Genomic DNA, 19,935 nt, shown 5'->3' on the forward strand with positions numbered 1-19,935 from the left:
TTGTGCCTTTTCCTTAAACTCTTTTAGAAACTATTTGAAGATCATTTCTTTCAAATATTATCCTTTTATTCGTCGAATCTTTAAGGCTTTGTTGAAAACCATGTGGTGACGAGGATGAGTCAAATAATCATAAAATTCATCTTCTTGTTGAATCTATAATCAACACTCTTTTGATTCAAACAATATTGTTTTTATATCATCTTTGAGCTTGTGATGCTACTGTTTTGGTATTCTTTTATCCAGTATATATATGCACTTGTAAGAGACTTATTTCTTGTCTACTTCTCTGAAAAGACTAAAGTGCAAACATCAGTAGATCACTATTCATAAAACTTAGCGTTTTATTCCATAAGGTTTGTTATCATTAAAACATTCATCAAAAAGATTTTTGGTTCAACAACGATAACTCTACTTACTACTATTACTTCGATAGGCCGTGCACTTGCGGTTTGGCCCTATCAGTTCTTTTGTTTGGATGGTTCTCTCTTTTATTGGTTGATGGTGATGGTTTTTTCTGCTCTCTCTACAAAGATAACTCACTTTGGTTGCTGCTCTCCATTGGTTTTGTTAACAGCTGATTTGGTTTATTTTTCTGGGTTAATTTGTAACAAGCTTAAAGTAGTAAGCTTCAGCTTGAGGGGTAGTGTTAGAACTTTATATTATTTAGTATGTTTTTCGTATTTTGTTTGACAAACTCACAATGCTTCTTGTTGACTCATTGTGAGTTTGAGGGTAGATGTTAGCTAATAAAGTATTGGGCTTAAGTTGTTGGCATTTATATTAATAAGTTAGAGTCTGTTAGGTTTATTATATATTCTTTTATAACCTTTTGTAATGTTATGTCATTGACTAGACTTTTCACCCGTGTTGTCGCACGGGTCATAAACAATGTAAATGTAGTAGACAAAGGCAAGATTATATCGTACAGTCTCAACTTAATATTTAACTGTTATAACTTTAAATACAATAATAATTTAAGTTTCTTGTGTCTACACATTTCGAAAAATTTCTTTAAACACTACATTCGAAGTACTATCAATCTCAACATCGTCTTCATCTATTAGCAAATTTTTTTAGACCATTTCTTGATGTAACTCTTGATATTGCTACATAAAGTTGACCATGCGAGAACACCAGTCGTAGAAGGTATATGCCCAATTTTCGTTAATACCACGTTTTTGTTATCATTGTCAGACAGAAAATCCATAATTTATAGAAAATTTTACAAAACTCATTTGTCATTGAAATCAATGACATTATTGATGTAGTGATAATGTTACAAAACTCATTTGTTATATTAACAGTCTCCTCATTGTCAGCCCCTAAATGAATAAAGCAACACACCGAATATACTTATTAAGATACTGATTAGATATGAGTACATTTAGGTACTACGTTTCTATTTGCAGCATTTCTGATGCTTTGAGTAGTGACTAAGATTATGAACATATAAGAGTTTCACTTGTAGCATTCCTTATGTTATGAGTAGTACCTAATACATTTTTTTCTTGTTTAAAAAAAAAACATAACTTCATACAATAGTTCTATGAAATTCATCCCATTTGATGAATGAGTAATTTCTTTTACATCATACTTGTATGATCCATATTGGATCATAATACATAAATAAATTTAAAGCCTTCTCAAGATGCTCAAGTTCCTAAATACAGAAGTAAAACTCATTGTATTTAAGTATATCATATTATAAAGTGATAGTAAAATTACATAACCTTTCCGAAGTTACCATGTTAGCAGATGTATCAAAACTTTATATCCAAGATGATTATAAAACTTTGCAAGATAAACATAAACACTTTATATTGATACCTATAAATCATATGATAATTAACTTTCAAAGCTGCACATTTAGTTTTTCTGTCCAACGTGGGAATTTAGTTAGATATGGGCTAAATACGCATAAGCTCTTCATGATTGGTTATAGTTTTTTCTTAACATTTATCCTTCTTGACCTCTTCTTAAACCCTTCTCCCAACTTTAGACCTTTTTTTTGCTTATTTGTAACCATTAAAAAGGTTAAAGAAAGGAAGAAGAAAATTTTCTAAAAAAGCAATTTTCATCCAATGTCATTATTAGAACAAAACCAAAACAACCACCATAAGTGACAAACAAAAAGTAAAATACAAAGCAAAAATTGAACAAATTAACATTCACCCTCTATTGATGATAGCACCAAAACAGAAATGTTGTGTTTCACAATTGCAACCACCTCCCAATTCCTAGATTATTCAACTTACCATGTGAAAGAAAAAACAATTATTTATATGAACAACAGTGCTGGCGAATAGGAATCATACGAAGAACTTTTTCAAAACTAAGTAAAAAAATGAGTTATTTATTCCATAAGATAATGCAAATTAAGAAGTTCAAAGGAAAAACAATTAAGAAAACAAAGACTTGGCTTGTGATAAACAGAGTCTATAAGGAAAAAGTAAAGTACCTTCAAAAATGATGAATATTGAGACCTGATGTATTCAATTACTGGACCTCATACATCCATAGAATGCATATTGGCTGCACCACCGTTAGCATTTCAATTGCTAAAGTTACATTGCCACTGAAAAAATTACCAGAAAAAAGATAAATTACTTTGATTTAGGAAATCCCAGATATAAAAATTCCTAAATTGGCAAACAAATCAAACCCCAACTATTAGTTGCTCTCAAAATCACAAAGAATGATATGATACCATATGATAAGCACATCGAATAATTACCTAAACGGTGGAAACCGAATCGTCTCCGAAATGCTTCCTGGGTTGTAGAAGAGAAGTCTTGCAATTGACTCATTCATTGGAGAATATTAACCATGTGTTGTATTAAGTTGTCTCGTTGTGACCATTGCGACGTGGAGCCATGGATTCAAAATCAATGCTTGAAGAAAGTATAAAGAAATATTAGCATATAGCATGAAACCAAATACAGAAAGTATAATCAACTAATCAATTACCATCTACAAAATATCAATTTAAGATAAAGAACTAACCTTTTGTAGTGATGAGAAATCAATGCCAAAAATTGCTAGATGTTGTGCTAAAAGTGGATCCAACACATTATCAATTTATCATCATCCGGATAGGAGAAAACATCTGAGCTGCCCCAATATGTTGTCCATAATTAGCACATACATTGCAAAATAAATTACTTCTATTTGCAAAATCTCAGTACGGAAATTCCTAAATTGACAAACAAACCAAACCCTAACAAATTTATAAAACAATTACCTTCATTTGTGAGAGAAAAATCAAAATCGAACTGTAGACTATAGCCACCGCATAAACCGCCATCAAATAATCCTTAACCAAACACAGATGTGCGATAAAGGAGGAACCTGATTACAGAGACGTACCCATGATGAATCCAGAGAACTTGGTGAAAGGAGCGATACACGACAAACCGCAAGTAGAGATTGATGTTATGAGTTTGTTGTAAAGATATGATGCCACAGACGGAGGCGGGTCGGCGACCACCAGTATCGCCGTCGTGACGTTTGTCGCCGCCGTTTCAACCCTATATTTTCAACAACTTAAAACCCTATCAATTCTAGAAACAACAATGGTGAAAAGAGAGTGGAAGGAGGAGACTGTAGTATTGCCAGAAGTGGAGACGGCACGCGAAGAGGATGAGGCTGTTGTTGCGGCGGGAGGTGAAAAGTTGGTAGAAGAGAGTGGTTGAGTTGTGTAAGGAGGTGTGTGGAGCAGAAGGGGGAGAACGCCGGTGGATTGAGGGAGAGGTTTGGTGGTTGCCAATGGATGGGGGAGAGGGTTGGCGGTGGTGATGATGATAAGAGGAAGAAATGAGGTTGTTTTGAGAAAGAGTAAACGCGTGTATTGATATTTGAGACATGAAATATGTTTTCCAATGTATACGCGTTTTCCAATGCAGGAGGGATATGAGGGAAATTCAAATTCAAATTTCAAACAGTTGGAGCCAAATAATTAGGTTTAGAGTTTGGCAATTAAGGTAAGCATGCTTGCTAGGATTAAATATAAAGGATATTTTATGAAACCCTAGCTGTCTTTGTTGTTCCTATTCTCTCTTTCTCTATTTTGCATTGGTATTCTTAACAAATGTAACGTTAATTCCTCCAACAGACGCCGTATTTAACTTTCCTCCAACAAGTCACACTCGCATTTGCACACCATAAAAAGATACCAAAGTGGTTCATTATTTGTTCCACATGTATTTGAACACTCTACACCTTTATCAGTCTCACTATACACCTTCCAGATATAGCTATGAACCCTACAAGTTGATTCACTCTTTCTTCCACATGTTATTCTTCACAAATTTCACAAAGAAGCATGCATCGCAATAACTTAAATATGTAGTACCAAATACTTAAATTTCATGTTAAATGAGAATGAAATACTTCATAATGATTCGGATTCCACTTGTGTACCATTAAGGTGTACCATTAAGGTACCAATGGTATATACCATTGACCAATTAGAGTGTGCCACCTACCAATGTTACTTTATAAATGCTTTATTTGATATACTTTTTTAAAGGGTGTGCCACATGGCACATTCTAATTAGGCAATGGTATATACCATTATGATACACAAGTGCTATCCATAATGATTCATAAAGAGTTCCACATGTTATTCTTCACAAATTTCACAAAGAAGCATGCATCGCAATAACTTAAATATATACAGTTAAAACTCTATAAATTAATAATGTCAGGACCGGAGAAATTTATTAATTTAGAGAGTTATTAATTTATCGATAAATTAATAATTATTAATTTAAAGAGTTTTTAAGTAATTATACTGTACATACCAAACAAAAAGGCAAATTAGTCTATGCCTCTTAGAATTACGTTGCAGCGAACCTTGGAACTCAACGTAAATTAGTAACTACTGTGTTCATATGCATTGGAAATCAATAATGACTTTTGAAGTGCAGTAAATGTAAACAAGAGCAACAAATGTGTTCAATGTATTCTTAATATTTTTTTTTCAGTTTCTATGAATTATTAATTTATGATTTTCTTGGGACCAAAAATTATAAAGGGATCTCCCGAAAAATTATTATCTTATTATTTATATTTTATCGAGTTTTTCAATTTTTTACATTGGCCCAAGTCGGGACCGGACAAATTTATTATTTTAGAGAGTTTATTAATTTACCGAGTATTAAATTAAAGAGTTTCTACTGTAGTACTAAATACTTAAATTTCATGTTAAATGAGAATGAAATACTTCATAATGATTCGGATTTCACTTGTGTACCATTAAGGTGTACCATTAAGGTATCAATGGTATATACCATTGACCAATTAGAGTGTATCACCTACCAATGTTACTTTATAAATGCTTTATTTGATATACTTTTTTAAAGGGTGTGCCACATGGCACATTCTAATTGGACAATGGTATATACCATTATGGTACACAAGTGTTATCCATAATGATTCATAAAGAGTCATGGAACCATGACATTCTATCAGGAGCAATTATTTTTTTATTATCTTTGCATTTTATTGAAGATATCGATCAAATCAGCGGAAAATCAAGCCAGAATTTGGGTTTCCTGACATAGAAGCACAATAAGATATATATGAGATTGATTTATCAAAATCATGCAGAATTACTAAATTTCTACATTTAATTTGTTGATTTTGAATTAGAAAGGTTTGATCTAAAGCAACATGGCTTCAGAAATCCAAAACACCGCTTTGCAATCTATTACATTAAAAAATGGCAATGCTATCTTTATTGAGATAAACAAAATACCAAGGTGGTCCATATAGGAGAAGAAACAAAAATTATGAATTTAAATATTGCACTATGCCTTTAACAACGTAAGCTAGCCATAAAACCCAAATAATTGCTATAAATTTCTGGATTCCTTTTGAGAATACTATACCTTCAGTGAATATCACTCTCCGGCCAACAATGACAGTCGATAAAATTACGATGCCTCATGAGATCAAAATAATGATAGCAGCGGTCCACGAAACAAGACTCACTTTTATAAATGATATCGCAGTATACATTTCCTCAAAAAATATTATTTTACTTGATATATATTTTAAAATTTTAACTGTTGGATTGTAAGTTTGTATTATAATTATTCGTGTAAAAAAAAATGAAGTTTAAGTATGAACCATTAGCTACATTTAACTATGATCAATTTAAAGTTAGGGGTAGATGTGGTTAGTGGTCACAGATCACAATCTACTATCCAATGAACGAGAAGATCTTTCTGGTGTGTTTTTGGAACTTTACTTTGATGACCAAATTGTTTTCATGACCCTCGAAGAAAAGGAATGTAACCCTGTTTGGAATAAGAGCTTCTTATTCAACATGTAAGATCCTTCCATGCAGTTCTATATTAATACAAGTGTAGTGTAGAACCTTTGGCTACTACCAACCCCTCTATCTCCCCATAGACAGGTTGGAAACTAGAAGAGGCTTGAATTTAATATGTGCACATCTTAGGGAGGACCAAGTCATCAGTTCTATATTTTTTGAAAAACCTGAACTCTCTAAAGCCTTAATAGAAGGAGTTGGCTCTTTATTGAGTTATTGAAATCATTTTAACAAATAAAATTACAACAAAAATGGTAAATAATAAATTAAAAATAAAAAATATTGATTTCATAAGTGCAAATAAATAAATAAAATTCAAAAGTAAATTAATCAAAATATGTACTACACAACGAAATACAATAAAAAGAGACAACCCAATACAATGTCACGTATGTCATTCTTCAAGCTAATAAGAGACAATAATTCTTAATAATTGTAAACGAAAAATTTAAAAGGGCTGTCTGGTGCACATAGCTCCCGCAGGATTTGAGAAGAGGTTTTAGTATTTTGTGTATTGTATATAGTCTTATCTTTGTTTTTACACATGAGACTGTTTCAAGACTTGGACATGTGACATTTCAATCACATGACAACGACAACCTTCCTGTCGCACCCAAGCTCCCCCTTTGTATACGAAAAATTTAACAAAAACAAAATTGTGCCTACCTAATGAGTGCAACTTCTCCTCAAATTCTTCCAAAACCTTAGCTTTGTCAGGGCTTCGACTACCAAGGTAGAAATACATTGTAGCATCATACAATTTTGCATAAAAAAATTAGCTAAAAACAGCTCATGCTCGTCTCCATTAATTAACTCTTACAAATTTCACACCATGGAGAGAAGCGAAACACTTTGGCACAACAGCAGAATTCAAAACCTCTTCCGAAAATTCATGTATTCCCTGATGATAAACCATCAAACAAAGTCTAAATAAGACACTAAAAGAGCAAAATGAAAAGTCGATAAAAAATGGATAAGTAATCATAGTTGCATTATTAAATACTAATAGTACCAACCTTGAGAATTAGTGACTTAAGAACCGGTGATTTTTGAAGTAAAGATAAGAGAACATCAACCCTAACGAAGCCAACGTCTAAATACGTCAACATTGAAAATACACATAGTTGTTGTGGTGGAGCCAGATCCTGCATAACACATAGAAACTAATTCATATTGCAATAGAGGAATAAACTTAGATCATTCATTAGAACAAACTTATGAAATACATGAAAGAAATTCGGGAATAAGTATTTTATTAAGATATCAAATCACCCATGTGTAACCCTTAGGTAGTGAAAGTATTATATTACACGACTCAATCACTTTTAATCAAATACATATTCTATTAAATATATGGATAGATTGAAAGTATATATCATATAGATGATTTATGTAAATTTTTACATAAATTTTAAATTGCTTTATATAATTGAAACGCGTCAAGATAAACTCAGCATCTTTATTAAACAACGGAAATCATTATGTGCCAATAACATTTAAAAATAACTTCAAATTTACATAAAAAAATTATAGAGATGGTTTGACATAGATCATCAATCCAACAAGAGTTTATCAAAATATTATTGAGAAGTATAATACAACTACAGTGTTACACTAGTGTAACTGAGTTGTCTTTTGGTGTAATACGTATTTGACTGACTTTTGCAAATACATAAAAGCAAGATCAATATATTTATGTGCGCTATTACGTGAAGAAAAAAATGTGTGTAATACACTGTTAACCCACCAATGATCTAGTAATTGATAATAAGAATAAGAATTTTTCATTTTAAGAACTTAAACTAACCCACCAAAATAAACTCCTTACATGTTAATAAAAACCCTATTTTGTTTTTCCCGCGCGCAGAACCAATACATCATTCATGCTTCATTTCATCAAACTCATCGGCACCCAAAATGTTGGGTGTAAGGGATCAACTTCCTTTAACTACAAACCATACAATCAAATCAAACATACGGTGTAGTATTATCAATTAAATCATACGAGACATAAACGGCAAAAAAAAAATCCAAAAATCTCTTTTTTTTTATAAGGTCTTTACGCAATGTTACGCTTGCTCTTAAACTAAAAGATCCGGATATAAACGAGCCACGAAGGCTATGCAAATGTCATGATAATGAATTTCAATATATATATATATATAGATATATATATATGGATTTGCTAACTTAGACCAACAAAAAACATAGGTCCAAGTTAGCAAAAGTGCACCATTTCATTTGGACAAAAATATACTTCATCTTTATTATTTATCTTTATTATTTAAAACAGCTTGAGGGTTACTTTAGTAATTTTCATTAAAACATATTTGTTCCAATTTGCTAACTTAGACCCACTTTTATTTACTAAACTATCTCTTACTTTAAATTGGTTTACACTAATGGATATTGATTTTTTATTTGTTGGTGTAGCCAAGAGGTTAATTAAAGTGGTGGTTATTGTGGAGGACAAAAACAAAATGCACTAAGGAGGTATTAATTTAGTCAACCCTTTTGATTTTGTAGCAAGGTGACGTTAAAATTTTGTAAGGAAAAGAAGGATAATGGTGTGTGAATCAAAATTGATACATATTCAATCACTATCAGCTAAACACATTTGGTTGCTAACTATAACATTTTATTTAATTTCATTTACTCATTATTATGAGTTTTGATTCAACACTTTACCACTTCTCATTATGGTTATTACAAGTATTATGAGGATTGTCTTGCCAAATTGAATAAAATGGGTCGATCATCAATTCAATCGGTGCAACATATTTTTTTTTTACATCCATTGGTCATAAAATAAGTTTATTTTTTTTGAAGGACGGTCATAAAATAAGTTGTTAACTAAATAAAAATCAATAAAAATATTATAAAAATGATATATATGAATTTTATAAAACATTGGGTCGTTATAAAAGCAACAAATAATTTAAGACAAATAAAAAAGAGGAACAAATAATAAAGAGGCATGAGATGAAGGGAGAACCTTTCGGTCAAAATCGAAGGTGCTATCTTTACCGAGAAAAACAAAATTTCAAGCCAGTCCTTTCAAAAATAAAAATTTCAAGCTGGTCCATATAGGAAAAGAAGAACAAAATTATAAATTGAAATAATCTACTATGCCTTTAACAGCATAAGCTAACAATAAATTATCAATTCAAATAATCCACTATGCCTGTAACAGCATAAGCTAGCAATAGGAACCAAGTCACTGCTCTCAATATCTGGATTCCTTTCGAGAATACTATATCTTCTTTGGAGATCACTTCCCAGTTAACAATGATAAGCGATAAAATCAAGATGCCCCAACAGATCAAAATGATGATAGCAGCAGTCCACGAAACTAGACTCACTTCTATAAATGATATTGCAGTTGATAGCAGAAGTATGAATATGATCCCGAATATATTGTTATTAGCCGGGTGCGATGTCATTACAGAAAATATAAATGATTGAAAAAACATAACAAGCGGGACGATCAAGGCTATCACGACAGTCTCGTTGAATTTACCACCATCTGATGACATCTTTAGGGCAGGGAAGATAATCAATATCCAGCATAATATCACCGAGAACGAGACCACAACTACTTGCTCAATCCAGCTCTCATCATCGCTAAACACATTCATGTATATTTTATGTGTTAATTCAATAAAAAAAAGTATAATAATTGGAAAGAAAGTAAATCAAAAAGATTGAATACCTTGTTGGGTCCTTTGAATCGGAGGAAGTAGGTGGTTCTTTGATCGTAATCACTTGATCTTCCAAGTTTTTTTCACAATCGCTATAATAATGTGTATAAGTTAGTGAGATACATACATTATCTTAGAAATTAAAATATGAAAAGCATAGCATGAGGGTAAATTAAAGAGATAGAGTACCTTTGATTTATCGGTTGATACTTAGATTCTCCCATCGGATTCACTTGATTTTTTGTGTGCTAGAGTAGAGAGATCGTTAATAAATATTGTTTGAAGGCTAACGGAAGAAGACCTAAAATTAAGGATGAGTGATAGCACAGGAAAGGAACTATAGAGAAGAGGTATATGGTCTTAAGAACACTCTCAATTCTGAAGGGAGAGAAGAGAGGAAAAGCACAGGAAACATCAACTGTGAATTTTTGTGTGTAGAATGCATTGTGTGAGCACTCTATTTATAGAGAAAATTCACAACTAATAAGTGAGAAACTTTGGGAACAAGTAATTCACATATTATATCTAGTACAAAAATATCTCAATTGAGTACCAAAATATATTATATTGAGTACATAAATATATTATTCAGTACATAAATATATTATTGAGTATCAAAATATATTTCAGATCATGTACTAAAATATATTTGATTGCCTACCAAGATAGTTCAGATTGTATTCCAAAATATTCTATATTGCATTCCAAAATATTTTATCAAAACTTGGGGATTAAGGAAACACTTTCTAATAATGATTAAATTAACTATTTAATTTATCATTTCCAAATAATAAAATATACTATCAATATATATTTTTCTATAATGATTACTTCGTTCACATAATTATGAACCTCTAGCAGAGATACACGCCCACTATAAAAACACTACTAATGTGTGTGTTTTATCCGATGTGGGACTTTCACTTTTTTCAATTCACACGACACTATTCTACCTAATATGAGAATTTGTGTTTAGTCTTTTAACTCAATTTCCACATATATTCCAACAGTTACCAAACACAACGAATGATGCTAAGGAAACGCGCCCGAAGTTTACAGCAGTTCAAAATCTACCCAAAAGGGTAGATACAAAGGTTACAAATGAATTGCTCTTCAAGGGAAACCCTGAACACCTGACAATTACCTCATTCTCAAAGCATTGAAAACTCCTTATCTCATACCTTACTTTAAAGAGAAATGATATTTTGACAACCATTTTTTGACAACTTTTAGACAATTTTCTCTCTCATACTCACATGATGTTGTTATCATCTCTTTTCCTTTTTCTCTCTCCATTTTTTTTGACCAATAAGAAGTGAGAAAAACAAGGTTGTCAACAAAGTTGTCATCAAATGGATGTCAAAATATCATTACTCTACTTTAAAAGATCACTTTGATACCTTAAATTTAAAACCGGTCAATTCGGTGGTGTGGTCTTTAACTTATGTCGTTAGTGCAACTTGGTATTTACGAAAGAGAAATGTTAACAATGCTCTCACGGCACTCTTTAAGCACCCATAGTTGTAAGGTTTTATTAAAGTTTGTGTATTTGTTTAAAGTTTGTGTATTTATTGCATTGAAAATTGAAGTCTTTAATTTTTTTAAAGAATAATTTCTTCATTAGGAATGCTTAAAGAGTGTTTGGGGCACTTTCGTTAACAAAACCCATATAAAAATTGCTATTATGTTCATTTAATGAAGGACCGAGTTACGTTAACTTACAACATGACGGACCCAAAAAAATTGATTTGTGGGGACAATAGTCATAAAAAAAACTCACACAAACAATTGGTGGAGTCTGAGTGAATTCGGCTAAACAATTTCAACTTTCTTTCAAACTAACTAGAACGTGTAAACTAATTTTTTTTCATTTTAAACACCATCAAATATATTATTTGTGTATGTGAACGAATAATCATTCAATAATTTATATGTCATATTATTATCTATTTAATTCTTTACAAATAAACTTATTGAATACGTAATAGTGTGGGATCGAGACTAGATTTCATTAATCAATGAAGGTGCTATCTTTATCGAGAAAAACAAAATTTCAAGCTGGTCATTTCAAAAATGAAATTTCAAAGCTGGTCCACATAGGGAAAAAAACAACAAAAATATAAATTGAAATAATCTAGGCTTAATTGCATCAATGGTCCCCTAAATAATTATCAGTTTACATTTTGGTTCTATAAATTGTAAAACCAACATTTTGGTCCCTCTCGTTTTGCTCCGTTAGTCAAAAAGTCCCCTCCTCTAAAACTTTTGATATGATTTTAACCATTGGATTGCATGTCCATTGTAATTAATCGTGAACCGTCGGCACCTAATTTTTTTGGCTTTTCATCATCTTCTCCCTTCTTCTTTCTCATATCTTCATCAACCTTTTCCTGATTTTTTTCTTTCCAAAAACCTAAATCCATTCTCGATAATTGAAATTTATATTCACAAAATCCAACACTAAACTCAACAATTCATCACTGCAACAACAACCTATTTTGTCATTGTAACCATCAATTCATCGATACAACAGCAACCCATTATGTTCAATTTCGTTCCAATCAAAGGATGCTAACACTGGTTTTGCTGTTGTGAAAGAATTGGGAAAAAAAATAAATCATATATGGGCTTTGAGGAGGTGAGAGGGAGAAAGAATTTCCCAAAGAGGAGGAGGTTACGAAACATGTGAATCTTGTTCTCTTTTCCAATTTTAATTCCCAAAAAAAAAAATCATTTTCGTAACCCTGGAATTGGAATGTTATTAGTAGTATTAGCTTCTATGTGTGAATCAAAAGCTCTAATTGTAACACTATTTGAATTTGAATATGAATGTTAATATTGTTGTTACAATTTCTCTATAGTAATTTGTTTATCTACACTTTGAAAAGAGTTGTTGAGATATTGAGAAAGGAAAGTGTTCTTGAAGAAATTGAGTGATTGGGATGTTGTTGTTGTAGAGATTTAAGTCATGTTTTTTGTTTGGATTTTTTTCTGGATTTTTTATGAAGGTTGATGATGAAGATGGTATGAAGATGAGGAAGAAGATGAAGAATATGGGCAAAAAAATTAGCTATTGATGGTATTCCATATGATACAATGGACCTTCATTATCCAACAATCACTTTTTTATATTAAAATTAAAAGAATTAATAAAGTCTATGGTGGACCAACACTGTTTATGTTCCACTTTAGCATTTAAAGTTAAAGTTAACGGGACTCTTTTGACTGACGGAGCAAAACAAGAGTAGGGCTGGAAATGATTCTAGTCGAACTGAACTCGTCTGAGCTCGACTCGACTCGATAAAAATCAGCTCAGCTCGAAACTCGACTCGAGTTCGATACGAATCTTTTTTTTAACTCGAGTTCGGCTCGTTTAATGTTCACGAACAACTCGGTTCGACTCGTTTGGTTCAACTCGTTAACATAATTCAAAACTTTTTTTTGTTTTGTTTGTCAAAAATGTATATCTTGACCATTTAATTTATTTAAAAAAACAAAAATTAAAATAAAATAAAATCATTGACCTAGTCGGTCTTTAAGACCACTAAGGAAAATAGTTGTAGCATTTATAACTACTGCTCCTCTCTAATGTTGTTAAACTCCCAGATGTGGGACTAAATTTAGTGCAAATATCTTTGGTTCAAAGCCCGTACAAGTATGTTAGCGTCTATTCTTTTCATTCTCTTTTATTATAATTATTGTTAATTGTTAAACAAATTAGTATTATTTCCTCTGCAAACAAGTACATAAATATCATAGAAAGTTAATATTTACTAACTAATATATATCGAGCTAGCTCATGAACCAACCGAGTCGAACTATATACAACTCAAGTTCAGCTCATTTATTTAACGAACTTATTTTTCAGCTCAAGTTCAGCTCATTTGGTTCATGAACCAAGTTCAACGAGTTAATTGTCGAATCGAGTTCCGAACTATTGTCGAGTTGGTTCGGTTCATTGTCAGCCCTATCTGTTACAGATTGTTCTTTCTTGCTGCATGATATTGTTTTGCAGGACCGTGCTCCCGACAGATGGTGGTGGCTACTTGATACAGTTGTCGATTACTCCGTAAAGGGGACTTATCAGTACATTACAACAGCAGATAATTCTCTAGAACGGGGCAGGTACGATGTTGTGTGGCAAAGGCAAGTTCCTCTTAAGTTCTCTGTGTTTACGTGGAGGCTTCTTCGTGATCAACTTCCAACTCGAGATAACCTTCGATGTAGGGGAATCATTCATCAGGATGACACTTCTTGTATTGGGGGTGCGGTTCTTCTGAGATAGCGCCGCATCTCTTTTTCCAATGTGAAATCTTCGGTTCAGTGTGGCACTATGTTTATCGATGGTTAGACATTTCTTTTATAGCTCCAGCGACAGTTGGTGATCACTTTCAGCATTTTGGTCAGTTGGCAGGTTTATCGAGATCTGCTCATTCTTTTATGACAGTAATCTGGCATGCTTGTGTCTGGGTTATATGGAAGGAAAGAAACAACAGGATTTTTCAGCACAAGTTGATGACTTCGGATCGTTTAGCAGAAAGGGTCAAGATTATGTCTTTTAATTGGTTTAAGGTAAATATGCCCAGCTTTATTGTGCATGGGTGTGCAAATATGCCCAGCTTTCTTCAGTTATAACGACCGGGGACAACATCCTTTATTGTGCATGGGTGTGCTGGTGTAGCTTTTTGTCTTTTTTTTCTTCTGTTATTCGTTTTAGCTTGTGAATTTCGATTGTACTAAATTTTGTTTGTGATGGGTGTTCTCTTTTGCACATCTTGTGCGAGATGAACCAGCTGTGATAATTTAATATATTTCATTTTGGCTTGTTCAAAAAAAAAAAATTACTGGTAACCTAATACAGCAAATGAGCAGGAAAATATTAGGTTAAGTTGCTGCAGACCTAATAAAATTAATAAATAAGGATGAGTGGAAAAATATTAGGTTAGATTGTTGCAACCTAACAAAATTAATAAATATTTTTTTAGTATTAAATAAGTGTACAAAATATTTCCTTCAAAAAAAAAGTGTACAAAATATTCTCAAAAGAAAGGCATAAAATTGGTGCGATGCATTTTTTTAGTATTAAATAAGTGTACAAAATATTTCCTTAAAAAAAAGTGTACAAAATATTGTAAAAAAAAAAGGCATGAAATTGGTTAAAAAAAATGTACAAAATATTGTAAAAAAAAAGGCATGAAATTAGTGCGATGAATTTTTCTAGTATTGTGTACAAAATATTGTAAAAAAAAAAGGCAAAAGGGTAGCAAAAAAAACGGCAAGAGGATAGGAATGAAATTGGTACGATGCATTTTTTTAGATGGAATTTGTTAGGTTAAATTACTGTTAACCTAATACAGCAAATGAACGGGAAAATATTAGGTTAGATTGATGCAGATCTAACAAAATTAATAAATAACGATTTATTTATGGTGAAAAACATTACAATTTACGTACACTATCGGCACGTTTTGGTCAACTTACACTTGGTTTTGTTGCAGACGTGGAAGTCAATTTACACACCCAAAATACTCTCTATTTTAATAAATTAAAATTTTTTCCCAAAATCGCATACCCAAATGACCAAAGATCTTAAATCTAAACTAAGAGTGTGCGATTATCTTCACGTTTTAGTTAAAATTACACTCTTCTAATAGTTTAGATTCTTGTAAAGATTCCATGAACCTTTGGTGTAAATTGCTCTTGTATTTAACCCATGTTTAAACAGTGACAAGTGTGAGGTGAGTTAAGTTACACATTGGATGGAAAAGAGAATATTGAGGAATATATAAGTAAAATTTGGACTCATAAATTCAACATCATATGGTTTTAGGGAAAGTTGTGTAACATGGAAAAGGGAATATTGAGCAATATGTAAGTAAAATTTGGACTCATAAATTCAACATCATATGGTTTTAGGGAAAGTTGTGTAACATGTGTCAAACTCTATTTGTATAATTCTTTCGGGGAGTGTTTACCAATCAAGTCTTGCTAATTGCAACAATTATCTTCAGGGATGATTAGTGTTGTCTCATGGTGATAAACCCTTTTCCTCAAAAGATCTGCATGAGAAACTCTTGCGCTTATGGAAACCTATCAATCCGTGGAAGATGATTCCTCTAGGTCAAGGCATTTTTGAATTATGATTCTCATGTGCAGATGATCGTGTTTGGTTAAAAAAACTTCGTGGTAGTTACCCATTATGAGAAGTAAATATTACATGCATAAAAAAGAAAAAACTTCAAGACATTTGGCCACCGAAAATATCACAAGGCGAGAGGATATGGATTGCAAGGCATTGCGGAAAGAAGCTGTAACGCCCAGTTTGAAAATATTTAGAATATTCAAAAGTGCGTTATAACTGATATTGGATACATTAATTATACAATACTGAATTATTATCCAGACAAACTTTCACAATCCATAAACTCCCAAAGTCTCATGTTACATTATAGTACATAGTTTTTTACATGCATCTATAATATAACATATGCTTCTACTAGTCCAACACCAAAATGGTTCCTCGTGAGCACGATCAATCCAAAGCTTTTTCTTTACCTTTTCCACGTGAAACCTGAGAACCTAAACAAATAAGGAGGGGAATGAGACATAATGCCTCAGTGAGTTCTATCTACCCCTAAGCTAGTGATAACCTTGGGGAAAAACCTGGGGTTATCACGTGTCTACAATACAACCTGACGGTTGATTATACGTGTGTGGATATGTTTACCTAGACGGTAGTGCATACTAGTTCCGTCATAGATTTCTTCTTAATTGTTATAGGCTTTCTACCTCTATACGTGACATCGCGGTTAAGGGAAAAGTCTAAGACCGCTATGCCAAGATACACTCTATATATCGAGGCCTATATATAAATATAGTTATGTCATGTTATTAAGTCGGACGATTAGGGGAAAAACCTATGATCGTCATCAACATAACTATCTTTAACTATTCTAGTCATAAGCTTGAACGTATCTAACGTCATCTCGTAACCAAATATAATTAAGTTAGGAGTTAGCGTTGAACAATCACATATCTGAATTCATTTTACGGAAATTCCCGGGGTGGAGTAAACCCGAGCACAATCCCTATCTAACCGGAGGAACCTATCTAAGGTATAACCAACGGAACTCCCTAAGCGACGTGCGGGGCCCTTACGGCTAATCTCGTTTCACCTAATGGAAACCTCTTGAGACCAACCTAACGTGATCGCAAGAGACACGAAACCTATATGTTATTAAAACATTCTTGGTGAATAAGATATCTAATCGCATCACATTCTATCATACATCGTCTCTATGATGATGTTCTATTCTCGACAAGCTATGCCGAGGCTCTATGTCCAATCCCTTTCTTAGTTCATCACTACCCAGACATATTGCATATCATAACATCTCATGTGCTATTTGTCATTGAAATTCATGATGTTGTTAATGCATTTCTTTACCAATATCCTAGGGTGAAACGTGCAATAATAACTTGACTTTGAGGGGTTTTAAAAGTTATAAGAGACTGCAGGGAAAAACTTGGTCGAAAATACTACATTTCATGAATTTTCTTGTAAAAAGTGTTGTGCTGTGAAATCTAGCTTGAGCGAGATTCATCATGCTTGAGCGAGATTCCAAGCGAGATTTCTCGCTTGAGCGAGATTCCAAGCGAGATTTTAATTTGATTCGGCATTAATCTCGCTTGAGCGAGATTTTTCTCGCTTAAGCGAGGTTCTTCAGTACCAGACCTGCAGAATTCGTAATTTTGACCTCTAAACCTCAAAATTGAGTTTCCAATGCACACAAGACACCCAGAATACATAGAAAACTGTTTAGAACAATTACATGACAACAAACAACATCATTTCAATGATTAATGGCAAAAGGGGTACTAAAACCCTAACTTACTTACCAATACAAATCATGGTTACTCACAAGAATTGCACAACCCAAAGGTAGGAGAAACTATCTAAGAACTCACCTTGTTCCAAAAGAAAAGAAACTCAAGTATTCTAAGCTCAAACCAACACCCTAGATGTGTAGTGATCAAGAAGTGGTAGCTTGCTTCAAGTTCCTTTGTTACTTCAATCAAATACTAATCAACCATCCTTTCTTGTTTGCTTGCTTGCTTGAAGTGAAGATTTCAAAGTAAGAATGGATTGAAGCAAGGATAGAGGTTGGATTTCTAGAGATGGAAGAGAGCAAAAAGTTTTGGAAAACCTAGTGAGAGAAAACTATAGACATAATGAATATTTTGGGGCTAAAATTCCTTTAATACACCTCTAGCTCAAATTCCAAATTTGCCCCTAATCTTAAACGCGCGCATTATATCGTTAACAGGTATAGCGTCTCAACATAAAAGAGCGGGATATTACAGAAGCTCAAGAACTTGTCATCCTATAATTGAATCTTATCACGAGAACGGTGAATTATTGATCATCAGTGTAATTTTGATGATGCATCACAAAACACAATATATTTCTTTTCCGGATCAGGAATGGTTAAAACTGGCGCTTGAGTTAACTTCTTCTTCAAGATCCTGAAACTTTTCTCACATTCTTCATCCCACACAAAAGGTACATCTTTCCTTGTGAGTCGGGTTAAAGGTAAAGCGATCTGGGAAAACTTCATAATAAACCGTCGATAATAACCAGCTAGTCCCAAAAAGCTTCGAACCTCTGAAACATTCTTTGGCCTAGTCCAATTCTGAACGGCCTCTACTTTTGACTGATCGACTGCCACTCCTCCTTGAGAAATAACATGTCCCAGAAATTTAACTTCTGTCAACCAAAATTCACACTTACTGAATTTTGCATACAATTGCTTCTCTCGAAGAATGTCTAACACTATCCTCAAATGTTGAGCATGTTCCTGCGGGGTCTTGGAATAAACCAAAATGTCATCAATGAAGATAATAACAAATTGATCTAGATACGGCTGAAAAATCCGATTCATATAGTCCATAAAAACTGCTGGAGCATTAGTCACACCGAAAGGCATAACTAAAAATTCATAGTGCCCATAACGCGTTCTGAAAGCCGTCTTGGACACATCTGAGGACTTAATACGAATCTGATGGTAACCTGATCTGAGGTCAATTTTCGAGAACACTGACGCCCCCTTAAGTTGATCTAGCAAGTCATCAATTCTTGGTAAAGGATACTTGTTCTTGATAGTCACCTTATTCAATTGGCGATAATCAATACACAATCTCATACTACCATCTTTCTTCTTGACTAACAATACCGGTGCACCCCAAGGAGATACACTAGGCCTGATGAAATGCTTCTGAATAAGTTCTTCCAATTGTGATTTCAGTTCTTTGAGTTCCAGAGGCGACATTCTATATGGTGCTACAGACACTGGTTCTGCTCCTGGAATCAAATCGATTGAAAACTCAATTTCTCTTCCGGGAGGTAAACTTGTAATATCTGCTGGAAAAACATCCAGATATTCACTGACAATTGGAATATCACTGGGGCTTAAATCAGATTCTGCAGTCACTGTGAGCATGACATAAAAAACCTTATCCTGAGCACAAATAAATTGAGCCATCTGATACGTGTGCTTAATTAATTCTGACAAAGCTATCCCTTCCACCGTATCACTAGTAGGCATGTAAATACTTTTCTCCGCACACCCGATATAAACATGATTTGCTGAAAGCCAGTCCATGCCTAATATCACATCAAGTTGCTTCATAGGAAGACATACTAAATCTATATAATATGTCTTGCTAGATACGGTGATAGGACAATTCTCACAAATATAATTCGCTACAATTCCTCCATCGGTGGCCGTAGTCACCAACATAGGGGAATTTAGTAATGAAACAGATAATTGAAGAGTTTCCACACATTGAAAAGAAATGAAGGAGCATGATGCACCACAATCAAACAAAACTCTAATG

General features: G+C 33.0%; 1 long non-coding RNA gene across 1 annotated transcript; it reads right to left on the reverse strand.

Annotated features, from left to right (window-relative positions):
• Nucleotides 1–6,692: 6,692 nt before the first annotated feature.
• Nucleotides 6,693–7,503, reverse strand: LOC146896475 (uncharacterized). The gene is made up of 2 exons (XR_015023586.1): nt 7,354–7,503; nt 6,693–7,238 (listed from the first exon to the last, which is right to left on the reverse strand). It is a non-coding gene; the product is annotated as an uncharacterized LOC146896475 (long non-coding RNA).
• Nucleotides 7,504–19,935: the final 12,432 nt, after the last annotated feature.

The sequence above is a fragment of the Medicago sativa genome, chromosome 8 (assembly GCF_051527215.1).
Source record: "Medicago sativa cultivar Bolivia chromosome 8, Bolivia_mono, whole genome shotgun sequence".
Lineage (NCBI taxonomy): Eukaryota > Viridiplantae > Streptophyta > Magnoliopsida > Fabales > Fabaceae > Medicago > Medicago sativa.